Source organism: Heloderma suspectum, chromosome 1 (assembly GCF_057233095.1).
Source record: "Heloderma suspectum isolate Gila_16-S chromosome 1, 16-S_ref, whole genome shotgun sequence".
Classification (NCBI taxonomy): Eukaryota; Metazoa; Chordata; class Lepidosauria; order Squamata; family Helodermatidae; genus Heloderma; species Heloderma suspectum.
In genome coordinates, this window is record NC_139458.1 from 328,499,986 (window position 1) to 328,513,331 (window position 13,346).

General features: G+C 44.9%; 1 pseudogene; it reads right to left on the minus strand.

The window, feature by feature from the left end:
- Nucleotides 1-11,568: 11,568 nt before the first annotated feature.
- Nucleotides 11,569-12,854, minus strand: LOC146359481 (protein FAM117A pseudogene; annotated as a pseudogene).
- Nucleotides 12,855-13,346: the final 492 nt, after the last annotated feature.

The window sequence follows — 13,346 nt, forward strand, 5'->3', positions numbered from 1 at the left end:
GACAAGCCTCCAGTGACCTCCTTCCAGAGGAAATCAAACCTGGATAAGCACTGTGCCCCTGGAACTTTTCACCACTCTGATGTGAAAAGAAGGGGCTATATGTGTAGCAGTGAAGACATGATTGGGACAAGACTTCTTTTGGGCTACTGTGATAGCCTGAAATATTGTGGCCACAGAGACTGTCCTTATATGGAGATGGTTCTCACAACTGGTGCCGATGCCTGAACACTGCCTGATCACGATCCAAGCAGCAGCTCCTATATGCTGCTGTGGTGCTTGTGCTACAGAACTAAGTAGACAACTGTTCTACAGAATCAATCCATCATAGTCATTGATGCAATCAATGTTCCAAGATCCGCATGACTACAAGAGCAATATTGGCACCAGCTCATTCAATGTGGTGCCACTTTCTGATTTGGCAGTTACAAATTGCCTTGCAAACCTTCCTTCTCTTCTCTGCCACATTTGAGTGGCAGCTAAAGGTGCACCCCCATTAGCCTAGAACTTGTTTTTTCTTGGTGCAGAACTCAGACTTCTTGTATGCATACCCTAGTTGCATGAGTGTCTCTTGAATTTTGTCTGGGTTTCATATGAATAAATGCTGTGTGTTCTACATCAGTATTCTGAATGTCTTTCTGTGTCACTATCCAAAGAGTAGGCTATACTTAACATATAAGCTTTCTAGACTTTTAGCTTTGCTGTTTTAAATCTGTATTTTAAATTCCGGCACTGCTGCTAGGTTTTATTGTGGTTGTATTGTTATATTGTGGTTTTAATGTTCTATATATTTTATATTGTTTTGTTGTGTGCCCTGTGGTTTTAATTCTTGTGAACCGCCCAGAGAGCTTCGGCTATTGGGTGGTATAGAAATGAAATGAATGAATAAATAAATTAATATAACTGTTACTTTCATTATTGCTGAGATTGTACAACTTCTATGGCAGAATGACCAAGTAAAGGAAAATGCTACTTTTCATTGTTATGGTAGTCTGCAGCACTGGCTATTGCAATGGAGGGCTACGAATGGATCACATCCTTAACTATGTTTTCATGATCCATCCACAATACTAGATGGTTTTCATGATCCATCCACAACACCATCCATCATGTGTTTGAATGTGTATACAGTAAGAATAGGAGGAGTGGGGTCATAGTGACCAGTCCAACTCCTGGCCTATGCATGTTCACTTGACTGCCTGCAATGTGCCTAGTCTTCCATAATCTGTAAGGAACAAGGAAATGCTGGTGTTCTGGTTCACAAAACAAACTCCCAGAGACTTAGTGAAAAGTCCCTCCTCTATTTTCTTCACCTTGGAATTGCTAATATTTGTGTCTCAGTCCTTTCTCTGTGTCATCGCTCCTTTCTTTTCCACACACTTCCAAGACATTTTAGCCATGTCTCCAAGGATCAAGTTATCTGCATCCAGGACCCTATTGCCATTCTGATGGCTCCCCTCACCTGTCTGCCCATCCCCTTCTACCCTCTCTCTCCTCATCTGGAGCATTCTGTCTTCCTCCTTCCCCTGTCGATACCCCTCACATGCTGCTCCATCTCCTTTGGTCCTTCTCTCCACCCCCAGACTCTTCCATATTATTAATTAACTAGTCCTGTGGGACTCCAGACTTCTCCATATTAATAATATGGAGAACCATACTAGCTGGTTCTATCTGAATGCTGCCTGTGTATATATATTCCTTCTATTTTTGTAATACCATGATCATGAGTCTAATCTTTGGCTCTGATCTTGTTGCCAATTCCCCACTTTGGAAAGCCCAGTTTTCCACATCACCTTGGCTACCATTAGCCCATGCCATTCATAAGGTATTTGGTCCTCTCCTCATTAATCACAACATGCAGAAATGACATGCTGGTGGTGGCTCAGGTGCTTTCCTCTACAATCGGCATGGGGAACCTCCTGGCCCCCAGTCTTTGCCCAGGCAGAGATCAGAGCGAAGAGTTTTCCCCTGCTGAGCACTGAGAAAGGCTCCCTTTCTTAATGCTCAGTGGGGGAAAGCTGACAAGAACAGAAAGGTTCATTGCCCTTCTATTTGGTATCTGTGTGTGCGAGAGAAAATGGCGTGAGGGTTGCGAAGGAAATACGTGCGAATGTCAGGTGAAGTATGCTGGGGCCACGTTCCAGCAGTTGGTGTGGTCTTGTCCACTGCCCTTGACATGCAACCCTTGCACCAAATAAAGTTCCCCACCCCACTCTGCCTGGATGGATGCTTTGCACCCTAAGGACAGTTATTCGCGTCTGTTCTTATTATGCCCGATGTGTTTAGAGTTTTGCATGAGTTTCATAATTTAAAACAGGAGTGCAGAACCTCAGGCATGGGTCCCAATCCACCCCATCTGGCATCCTAGGTTTCCCCAGATGGCCATGTCCCCTTCCCCCCATTGTTTGGTTTCCCATCTTTTCTGTAGTCCCCCCCACAATTCTAAAGGGTTGACATGCCCCTCCTAAGGCTTAGTGGCTGGCAGTAAGAGCCTACAGCTAAAACAGCCTGGTGTTTTTGGTATTTTGATTCCACCCCTTTGGCCCCACCCTCTTTGCCTTCAGCCCTGCCCACCACTGGAATGCAGTTCCCCAAGGGCTTCTCTGACATGGAATTCGGCCCTCAGGCTGAAAGCCCTGATCTAAAGTCATAAAGCTATTTTCACATTACTTGTTTTGGGCCAGATCAGATGGCATCTCTCACACACAAAGTCCAGCCCATTGCATGGAGAAGAGAGTGAGCTGTCCGTGTGGGAATGGAATATCCAGATGCAGCCATCAGGCACAAAACGCAATGCACGTAGACCAGTAATGCAATTGATCCCACCTCCCTCCCAGATCTGGTAATCATTGTTTTATCTGTGAATATATGGGGGGGGGGGAGCAGTGCACCAGGTGGGCAGGAATCAAACTATTTGGATATATCTTGTAAGATGTGTGAGTCCCCATAAGTTGTTGTGTCTGAAAGGTTCCTTAAAATACAGGAGTCTCCAGGACGAATTTGTGGAGTGTGAGTGTGTGTGTGCTACCCACTTGGTGATAGGCCAAATGGGACTGTTAGTATCACTGTTAAAAGTGCCTAACATTTAATCCCTCTTTTATATCAGTGCAAAAATATAATAATTTAACTAAATATATAACTAAAAATACTCTTTCTTTTCACAGAGTAAATCCTATGAATAACAACTTCAGAATTTAATCTTTGCTATCTGAAACATGATGGTGTGTAGTGCCCTGATATTAATTACCTTGACTTAGTGACTACACCAAGTTTTACTTGACTATTCTGTTCATTGTTGAATTACCTGCTCATCAAATGTCATTTAGATCATTATTCCATTGTCTTCAAACTTACCATTTGATGTTTGGAAAACAGAACTTTTAAAATATGTCACGCACACACAAACACTCGCTTGTGCAGTATGCAACACAAAAGATTATACAGATCTGAGAATATCTGTATCATGCTGTTATCTAAAATAGAATATTATTCACTATATAGATCACATAGTATGCTTCATTCATTTCATTATTGTGTGTGTGGGGGTGAGGTACAGTAGCTTTTGGCAGTTGATGATGCTTTAAATTTTCTGTGGCACAAATTAAGGTTTGAACTTGGATCTGCAAATGAGAGTGAAACTATCCATTGTAAGAGAAACAGAGCTGCCACCGCTCCATTTATCTTCCTTCTAACATTTAGCACATGTCATCATGCTGAACATTTCTCTACCCACACCAGCAAATGATGCGAAGCAGGGGCAGAGAGATGAATAGTGGGAAGGTGTCACATCATGTGATGTTTGTGTTAGACAATACGAAGGAGAGAGAGAGAGAGAGAGAGAGGGAGAGAGGGAGGGAGGGAGGGAGGGAGGGAGAAGAAATATGAAGGGTTGTCAGCTCTGTGTATCCTATAATGTCTAATTTGGGCCCAAGAAAAGTCAATGACTAAATCCACCTTGGTGCTTAATTGAACTCTACTTGTCCGGAATTAGTGTATAAACTGTTAGTGAAATATATGCTGTGCTCTGTTCTAATGACATTTACAGTGAAGGGGAAAGCCGGCTTTTCTGCTGTGTTTTCTTTCAACGTCCTAAATACCACATTCTTTCCCAAGCCAATAATTCATGCTGTAAAGGAGCACATTTTGTCAAGAACAGCACACATAATTTTGAAATGAGCAGTAACAAAACTTCAAAGCATAGGAGCTTTAGGTCTTGTCATTTCTAAAAGGCTGGAGTAATCGAAGTAAGAGTTTGCCTTTAATTAGGCTTATTAACTCCCCCCCAGAGCCAGACAGCCAACGGATCTTTTGACAGCAGCATTCGCTGTACTAAGATATTTCACCTTACTTTGATTTGTGATGGTGCCAGTATGTTTTTTATGTCAAAACTAGGGCAGTATGAGAATTTTGGTTTTGCTCGTAAAATGTGTGAGCGTGTCCTGTTCTAAGCCCCAAATGCAAGCACAAGCACATTCTGTCAAAATATTTGCAAATTGTCAAAGATGTGCGCATGTTCATCTTGTTCCTGATTCCCAGTTTGATTTGTGCAAATTCCCTAATTTTCTCAGTAGACTGAATCAGACCCACCTTAGTCTATGGAGGAAATGTGCACAAATCTATTCGATCGCTGCTCAATTTGTGCAAATCTCAGGTTTGTGCAAAGTGAGTAGCTATCAGCAACACAAATGGGCATCAGATGAGTGGCAAGACAACGTTTGGAGAGTCTTATTTTATTTATTTATTTCATTTCTATACCGCCCAATAGCTGAAGCTTTCTGGGCGGTTCACAAAAACTAAAGCCAAAGAGCACACAATGAAACAATATAAAATATATAGAACATTGAAACCACAGCATAACAATACAAATAAAAGAAAAATAAAAATAGAATAAAACCAGAATAAACCAGAATCCTAGCGATCCTTGTTCATCCATCATAGTCAGAGCTGCATGCTTGAACTATTTTGCTTAAACTCTCTGCAACTGGGCAAACAATTATATTAATTATAATTGTAAGGAACAATTATATTAATATAATCCGATATTACAAGGTTTATAACCAAGAAAGTGTCTAGGGAGGGTTGTGTATGTGAATGGCATGGAGGGGTGGGGGAAGAGCACAGCTAAGAGCTGGGTTCAGGAGGCCAAGGTGTGTACGTGTGTGCCCATAATCTAGAGAAATGATCCGGCTAAAGTTGAGCACTTCTCATTCCCACTGGTTTCAGTGGGAGACATTTAAGTATGTGCTTAACTAAACCATTGACATTAATGGGAGTGGACTTAAAATAGTGAGGGAGGCAACTTTCAGAACTGGGTGGAGGAGAGTTGGAATATGAAATTTCCCAGTTGAGAATTCACACCCTATTATGAGCCAGGTCTGAACCCCTATGATTTTGGGGCCTGCCAAATTTTCATGGCACAGAAAATTGCAACTCCCATGCACCTTGGCAAGAAAAGATGCTGCTTAGCATGCTTAGGACAAAGATCAGATAGGAGAGGACCACTTCCTAGCTCCAGGCTTTGAGGGCCCCTAGGCAAGGCAATGTCCCTCTCCCTCAGTAAGTCTACCTTCTCACTGCCATTGTTACCAGCCCCTATTGATCCTACTCCCCCATTTTCTCATCATTGCTACCACTTGCTTGCTTGATAGGCAGAGAGCCAGTGAACAAGTAGGCAGTGACATCTCCTGCTCCTCTTTCTCACCACCACCACCACCATCTGGGCTGGAGTGAGAGGCAAGTGAACAAGCAGGTTGCAGTGGTGAAGAGGAGGAGCAAGTCCAGAAAGGTCTTGTCACTGGGCACCCACTGGAATGTGGGTCCTTGGCCAGTGCCTGACCGTGCCTACTCTTGACACTGGCCCTGCCCTTGTCTTCAGTGAACCCTCTCTGCTGCTGGTTTGCCCACCAGGGTGGGTAGGTTGGCTGGCTGGGCTGCGGGGGATGGGGAGTGTCAGAACAAGCTGTTGGTGAGCTCCCATGTGTTTGGTTTTCCAAGCTCTCTCAGAAAAAGCTCAGGCTGACATGAATCTCTTCAGAGAATTCTCACAGAAAACAGACAAACTGAATGATGTGAGCTGGAAGCGCTCACACAACGCTCCCCAAAAGTGCTTAAATTGAGATGGATCATGCCCTTGGTTTCTCCCACGAGCATGACCCAAGCTGGGAAATCAGCCTAGGCTTTGATGGTCAATTGTTGTAGTTGTTATATAGCATTGTATCCAATGTTAGTCTAACTTAACATTGAATACAATAGGTCTACTCTAAGTACTCTAAGGACTAACATTGGATAGAATCCATAGCTATATAGCATCATCAAGTGGGCATGGTACATTACAGAGTACTGAAGGGCAGGCCTCTTCCCTGAAAGGCTTACAATCTAAAATTCAACACATGCTTTTTATGTTTCAGGGATATTGCAAGCATTGTACTATTTCCTATTAAAGTAACATGCATCTGTTACTCACAATGGTGCTTGCTTGCTTGTTTTTAGATATAAATAACATTTTTAAATCTTTACCCGCTTGTTTGTAAATATGCTCTCAGTAGACTTTATTTTAATTAGAGACAGTGGCATTATTTAAGCATAGTTTTTGTTAGTTTAATTTATAACTGAGCAAAACATTGAAAAGTATGATAAGCTGACGTCTGAATAGCATTTTTGTGTGTGGAGCATAACCTTGCAGCTGAAGACGCTTTATGAGATGTAATAAAGAAAAGCCTCTCAAATTATCAGTAGTTTTATTAGGTAGTAATGATAACAATGCAAAGCTTTGTTTATGAACTAGTCAGAAGGTCCTAATGAGCTGTGAATTTCTGAATGTGCAGGAAATGGAAGTGTGAAAGCATAATTCTCTGCTGGGTTAAGTATGGAAGTAGTTCCAAGAGGGCAGTGCCAGGCCTCAAGATAAAATAAATATATGTGGAGACAATTAGTTTCAACATTGATAAAGATATTTCTTCTAGGGCTGTGCATGGACTCTCTGCTTCGCTTTGGATGCTACTTCAGACCTTCAGAAGCAGCCCTGCTTCACTTTGGACTGGTTCTGACCCAATCCGCTTCACTTTGGATTTGGATCTGAAACAATATTCGGCTATCCAAATCATTCGTATTTGATGTTTTCCCCTTGACTTGCATTGGAAAACAGAAATGGGCATAACTTTTCTAGTTTTCATGATAAATATGTGGAATTTGGAGACCTGTCAGCCCCCATTGTGGTGATCTCATCTGCCAGATTTCAGACAGTTTAGCCCAATAGTTTTTGTGCTAGGCACAGATGAAATTTGATTCGTTCAACAAACACTCTCAAAGCAAAGAGCTATAACTTTTCACTTTTTTCATAGAAGTGCATGCAATCTGGGGACCTATCAGCCCCCATGGAGGTGATCCCACCTGCCAAACATCAGACAGTTTGGCCCAGTAGTTTTTGTGCTAGAAACAGATAAAATGTTCTGTTCTCAGAAACTCAAACCAAAGGTCATAAAGGGATATTTAGAGAAGTTCGGTGTTTAAGTGGTGATTAGGAGGAGGTCACTATCCCTAATCTCTGCTGTAGGTTTCTTTGAAGTGCAAATAACCTAGGGATGTCAGAGAATTCCACCACGGATCTCGGTGAGGCCAAATGCCAGTACATTCGGCCCCCCGAAATCCGTGGCAGAACGAAGCCCCCTGCCCCCCCACCCCATGAAATGGGCCCAGAACGGAGCATGTACCTGCTGCCGTCTGCGCTGCATTGAGAAAGGCGGCCGTGTCTGTGGCCGCCATTCGCTTCTTCCATATAGCCGCGATAGGCTATGTAAGTATTTACATAGCCTATCACGGCAAAACGAAGGGAACGCAAATGGCGGTGGCTACGGTGGCCGCCATTTGCGTTCCCTTTTTTTGCTGTGTGATAGGCTACATAAATATTTATGTAGCCTATTACGACAAAAGAGAGGGGCGCAAATGGCGTAGTGGCCGCCATTTGCGTTCCCTTTTTCTTGTTTTCTGTAATAGGCTACGTAAATATTTATATAGCCTATCACGGCAAAATACAGGGATGCAAATGGCTGCAGCTATGGCCGCCACCATTTGCATCCCTGTGCAGGCTGCCCAGTAGCAGGATGTCCGGCTGCAGGCGGCCCTGGCCGGCGGGCGGTGGCTCTGCGGAATCTCCATGGAGCAGAGCTGGCTGGAGAGAATTTCAGGGGGAAGGACAGAGCGCCTCCCCCCCACTGCGAATGTCACCCTTTGAAAAGGTAAGTGACTTTCATACATTCCTACATAACCCCTCTCCCCTTTTCCTACTCAGCTTCATAGTGGATGATCTCAGGCTCTCTCTGGCTGAATGGAATACAATACAGATTACCTGGGAAAATAGGCTGGCAGGCAGGCTGTGCTATGTTTTCCACACAAACTCTCAAAGCAAAGAGCTATAAATTTTCACTGGTTGCACAGAAGTACATGAAATCTGGGCAATGGGTAGCCCCAGTGCCAAGACCCTGAAGGTGCCTCATGTCGGGCTTGCTTTGCCACACAGTGTAGTCTTATTTAAATAATAGATGTTATGTGTGTAGTGCTTTGCCACTGTATTTCAAAATGTGGACATGTGTAGTACTTTGCTTGACCACAACACAAGCACATACACTCATACACACAGACACAGACACACAACAGCAAAAGAAAGCAAATACAGAACTATGTACAAGCAAAGAAAAGGGCTTTTTTTAAAAAAGAGAATACATACAGAGTTCAAAAATGGAAGGGAAGGAATACAGGAATTGAGAAGGGCAGGGGGTGAGAGCCAAGAACAGGGAAGAGAAAGTACATACATACATACATACAGGATCTAGTTGGAAAACTATGAAAAAAGACTTGAATTGAGAATGAGGGGCAGGGGAGAGCCAAAGAACAAGGCAAGGCAAGGAAACTAAACTACTTTTTAATTGTTCCTTTTTTTTAAAAATAAAGAATCTAGAAAGAAAGAAAACTAATAGGAATGGTTGAATAAATCAGAAGGGGATGGGGGAGCCAAAGAACAAGGCAAGGAAAGGAGGAAGCTAAACTACTAAAGTACTGTTTTGCTTTGGTTTTTAAAAATAAAGAATCTAGAAAAAAAACAAAGGGACTAGTTGAACTGAAAAAGGCTGGGAGGGAAAGAATAAGAAGAGCAAAGCTGCAATGCAATGCAATGCAATGCAATGCAATGCAATGCAATGCAATGCAATGCAATGCAATGCAACACACATACACACACACACACACCACAGATGTAGCCAACTAAAACATTCTTTCTAACAACTCTCTTGAGTAACCACCACCTCTAACAGCGCTCTCTCGCGCGCTCTCTCTCTCTCTCTCTCTGAAATAAACACAGGCTTTTCTCCAATATATACAGTATTCCACCCTCCTCCAACACTGTCACTGATTGGAGACAGCTGGGTTAAGTTCAGCCCTAATTTGGTTACTAGAGTTGCCATTCACCAAAGCTCCCTCCCTCCTCCTCCTCTGCCCGACCCTGATCTTTCACAAGTTGATACATTTTAGAGACAGGCTGCCTGGGCTTCAGAAGGCATCAGAATAGCTCCTAATCTCCGAGGCAGACTGAGATGCTTCAGTGGTGACCTGCTTCACTTTGGTGCACCTCAGTGCTGTTCTGATCTGCTTTGGATCTCACTGAGGCACCCCGGAGTGCCCTGATTTGCTTCAGTATTCAGATTCAGCACCAAAGTGATGCATAGTCCTACTTTTGTCTAGGGATGGGTGTATCTGTCAAGCTGATTTCTTCAAGATTTTCATTTTTCCACCATGAAGCTAATTTTGCCCTGGTTCCATATGGTTTTCCCCCCACACACATTTTTTTTTTGCTCAACATCTTATTTTATTTTTTTTTAATTGGTTTAGGGAGCAATACTATGGCCACTAGACACTGTCTAGTGCTCCGAGGTCAGTTCCCGGAAAACCAACCTCCCGCCACATCCACGCTGCCTTGGCGGCAGCATGGAGAAGCCCAGGGCTCCGCGCTCGGAAGAGGAATGCAGAGTGACTGAAAAGGGGTGGGGCTGGGGGCATTCCTGGGCGGGGATCGAGGAGCTGCATGTATGACACATCCAATGCGTCGTATAGCAGTCTTCTCTCCTGGTCGGCCCCCCTGTGACTAGACAGCTAAAACCGGCTGTCTAACAGAAAATAGCAGGGCAGGTGAGGCGTGGAGGGAACGATCCCCCCCCTGTGCCTCTCCTGCCTTGATTTGGATAGGCAGTCATCTCCGAGTTTGGAGGTGGCTACCTATCTTGATAGAATTACGCCCTTAAACACTGAGATCTGCAAAAACCTCTCCACTCAAGACAAGGTAATGGACCTCTGAGGCTAACATTCTTCCATTAAGCTTTTGTGATACATACATTAAAATTCACAGAACTTCAAAAGTAGCTGCAAAAATCCTGTCTTCAAAAGAAAATATAGTTTCTATCTGGGTTCAAGAAAACCCTTCTAATACAATCCAGAGGCTTAACATGACAAAAAAAGTCCCTTTCATTTCTAATACACTCTACAATCAAGGCATCAGCAGGTTTAAGGCCTTTCAGTTGTGGGCTGGGGGTGGCACAAGATGTAGGTGTGAGTGGGATCCTGGGATCTTTGGAGTGTTCTGTGTGCTAGAAGTGGAGTTAAAGCTAAACAAATTCCCTAGTCTCATTGGCTAGAATAGTAGTAGTGTCAGACATTGTTGGACTGGCCAATTTATAATAAAAAAGGAAGTAATTCCACTAACAGCTACATTCCTCCAGAAAACCTTAGCCATTGTTCTGGCCTGGGCTTCAATCTCCTTTTCCAGAACTCTGTTGCAAGGAGTATCCTCAGGAGGTTCACCTGGAAACAATGCAGGAAAAGCCTCTCGCTTGTTCTTCCTCCATAGGAAGAGGAACCTATTTGAAGACCTCTGCCTCAAAAGGCACTCAAGTTGAATATCTCCTTATTCAACTACCTATTATGACATGATCGTTAGAAGGGAAAATGCTTCAAGCATTGGGCTGATTGTGTTCCAGTGATGCAAGTCCCATAGAGTGCAGGACAGGATACAAAAGAAATCTTAAAATACAGATTAGAGACTTGGCACCCCTGGAAATGGATTACCCTGCTCAACTCTTGCCCAGCAGCCATCTGCTGAACAGCTCCTCTGGCTACATGTAAACCCTTTCATCCTCCCTATTCTGAGGGAAGCTTGAGAGACATCCTTCAGATCATTAAAAACAAAGATCTCCTGCCTAACCCAGCAAGCGAACGGACACAAAAATCTGGTGGCTAATAGAATAGTGTGCATATTCCATCAGATTATTAGGTGCTCTTTGGACACTGCAATAGCAGGAGGCCATTGACATGAACCCATAGGACAAGGAAGTACTTGAAGTACTGGAGTCCAAGGGAAAACCCACTGTGGCTGCAAAGAGTCCAGAAGCAATCTGCACATTGAGGCTGTTGCTGAGAGCACTTGTGTCATGGGAGTGCTCAATTTCCCAGTTCCAAGGCAGTCTTCTAGTCAGGCCATGGAGGGGACCATGGGCTTATTTTGGCTCTGTGTCCCTCTCTCTCTCAGCTTCAGACAACCAGGTTGCTGTGGAAGAGGATGGCATCTAGGATGGCATCCACCTAGTGTAGCTTCCAGGACTCCAAGTTCAGCAGAGGTGATTTAGGGTTCCCACTGAAGTTGCCTCCTCTTGAGTCTTTCTGCAAACCGAGGATTGAAAGGGTGGAAGTAGGCAGGCATGAGGAGAATGTGCCTGGCAACATGGGGCTGGGAGAAGAAGAGAAGTCTGTGAAGAGGAAGTCTACATTGGGGTTAAGAGGTTTCACCAGGCTGAACCAGCAAAAGGCAGAGCCAGTTGGGATGAAGTGGACTTTGTTTTTATCTGGGCAGAAAGGCAGGAAAGGCTGCTTGGGGCTCAGTAGTGCCACTTCCTTAAAATCACGGATTTTTTCACAGCCTTCTGGAGGTTCCCACTTGAAGACAGAGGTGTGGTTGGGATGAGGAGACAGGGTGAAGGCAAGAACTGGAGAAGTATTGCCATTTTCTTTCCCTTGGCCTCCAGCCCTGGCTTTTCCAACACTCCAGGGGAAAGTTCTTCCATCGCAGCCCAAGCAGGAGTGTGTGGGGACTGCCTGAACACAGCTGAATGGGGTGGAGACAGAGAGAGGCTGCTGCAGCTACTGCTGCTGTGCTCCAGCAGGAGCAGCAAGGAGTCTCAGGGGATCCCTGGGATGGCCGGGATTCTGAGGAGCTCCTCATCTCCTTGCTCCTTCACAAACACCTCTTCCAGTTCCCTATTGATGCCGCCGCGGCTGTTGTGCAAACATGGGGTGATCGACATGGCGGCCAAGGCTAGAAATGGTGCTGGTGGGGAAGTCTTGGCCAATGGGAGCACACTGAACTCACCTTGAATGGGGGAGCACTGGTCTTTCTCTTTGCCACCCCATGCCCCAAGCTCTGTTTGCTGGAGCTGCTGCTTCAGTTTTTCAATCTCTCTACGGTGATCCGTGCTACTGCATGAGGCAGAATGCTTTTGGACTGCAGCTTTCCCTGCTTCTGATTCATGCCAGTATACAGGAGTCTGGGTAGCTTTGACACTCACACGTGCTGCAGCAGCTCCTTCAGCATCTTGAGGCCACTGACTCAAGAGGTACATTCCAAGGTTGGTTTCTAGGGAAGAAGCGTGCTGCACTCTGGGAGGCCTGTTCTGGCAGGTCTTCTCAACTTGGCCAGTCGTACATGGGACACTAGCTGCCTGGCCCCCATCTCTGCTCCATCAATGTTGTAGTTGGAAGGGGACAGTGGCCTTGAGTGGCTTCAGTCTGCTCCAGCAACAGGAAGACATGCCCACCACCATCAGCCCGGCAAGTGAGGGAGCAAGTGGACTGACTGACCCTCCCCCCAGCAGCCTCACTCATTGGGCGAGGAACTGCTCAGCGCCCAGCTGGAAAGATCAGCTCCCTTGGTGATGACTGACTTGCTTACCCCTGCCCGAAATTTGTACATATTTTTCTGCACATTTTTCAAATGTACACATTTTTATGTGCATTTTTCAAACATATGCATTTTTGTACATATGTACCCATTAGGGATGTCAGAGAATTCCGCGACGGACCTTGATGATTCAGCCCCCCACAATCCGTCGCGGAATGAAGCCCCACCCCCCCATGAAAGGCGCGCGAAATGGAGCACTTACCTGCTCCTGTCCGCACTGCTTTGCGAATGGCAGCCGTCCTGCGGCCGCCATTCGCTTCCTCCTCTTCAAGCCTTGATAGGCTACGTAAATACTTACATAGCCTGTCACGGCTACGCAGGGATGCCATTCGCAATTCCCCCCCCCCCCTGCCAT